The sequence below is a fragment of the Alligator sinensis genome, unplaced genomic scaffold, assembly GCF_000455745.1.
Source record: "Alligator sinensis unplaced genomic scaffold, ASM45574v1 scaffold295_1, whole genome shotgun sequence".
Taxonomy (NCBI): domain Eukaryota; kingdom Metazoa; phylum Chordata; order Crocodylia; family Alligatoridae; genus Alligator; species Alligator sinensis.
In genome coordinates this window covers 704,767-705,867 of record NW_005842754.1, presented here as the reverse complement: position 1 = coordinate 705,867, position 1,101 = coordinate 704,767, and the positions used below count along the sequence as shown (strand labels likewise).

The following is a 1,101-nucleotide window of genomic DNA, read 5'->3' as shown; positions in this document are numbered from 1 at the left end:
TCTTTCCTGCCTATGCAGGGGGTCAGACTCGATGATCTATTGAGGTCCCTTCCGACCCTAACATCTATGAATCTATGAATTATCCTGGGGCCAAGGACCCTGCATCATCCAAGACTGTAACAGGGAACCCAAGCCCTGTTACCAGAAGGCACTGTGGCCCCTTTAAGACCTGAATCTTCAAAGCACAGCCTGCTAGCATGGCAAGGGTTAAGGGCCAAGCCCCACAGGCTGGTCAGTTGACTACGAACATCAGATGACTGTGAGAGGGCCTAAGGCCAGAGGTATATAAGCCCAGGTCTGAACAAGTTGGGGGAGAGGAGATTGAGACGGATGGTGGACCTCAGTGCCAGAAGGGTGTGAGCCACTAAGGGCTAGAAAGCTCAGCACCAGAGAGATGCAATAGACGATGGCCAAGGGCCCTGCAATAAGTAGCATATTAAAGAGCTGGAGCCTCAAAGTCAGGCCCTATCTAGTGGGTCTAGGCTGGTGGGCCTAGCTAAAGAAAAAAGGGGTAGAAGCTGAGTAGGCTGAGACCCCCAACAGAGTCATTCAAGTAACACCTGTGAGGCATGGGGCATGCTAAGGGTAGGTCGGATCATGCAATTAGCCCTTAAGGCAAGAGCTCCTTACCTTTGTGAGTGCGAGCATAGGTCATACCTGGGGAGACCCTGGGGCAGCCTCCCTTTCAAGAAGCATGGAATATCAAGACTGTCACAACCCAGTGATTTTGGTGCCTCGGCACGATGGAATTTTCTTGCCACATGAGAGCCTCTTGCACAGCGAGGGTTTTTGCTGCACAGAAGAACCTCGGTGCAAGAGAGTTCCCGCCAGTTTGCAGGGTGCATTTCTTCTTTGCAGCACAGAAATGCACGGTGCAAAGAGTTCCCGCCATTCGAATGCAAATTTGTGTCCCGCTATTGGCCAGTGCTAAATTATTCACACGTGGCAGCTAGTAATTGGCTCGCTGGCCGTTTAAAATTCCAAGCGACTTCCGCCCAAGTCGAAGAAATTTGAGCACGCTGCAGAGTGCCTCTAAAGAGATCTGACTTGCGGCTAGCTGATCGATAGACTGATCACCTATTGATCCTTCTTCCCGTCGCC

The 1,101-nt window shown here is 51.4% G+C and overlaps 1 pseudogene; it reads right to left on the bottom strand.

The window, feature by feature from the left end:
* Nucleotides 1-655, bottom strand: part of LOC106722828 — an 18,177-nt pseudogene extending 17,522 nt beyond the window's left edge.
* Between the last annotated feature and the right edge of the window lie 446 nt (nt 656-1,101).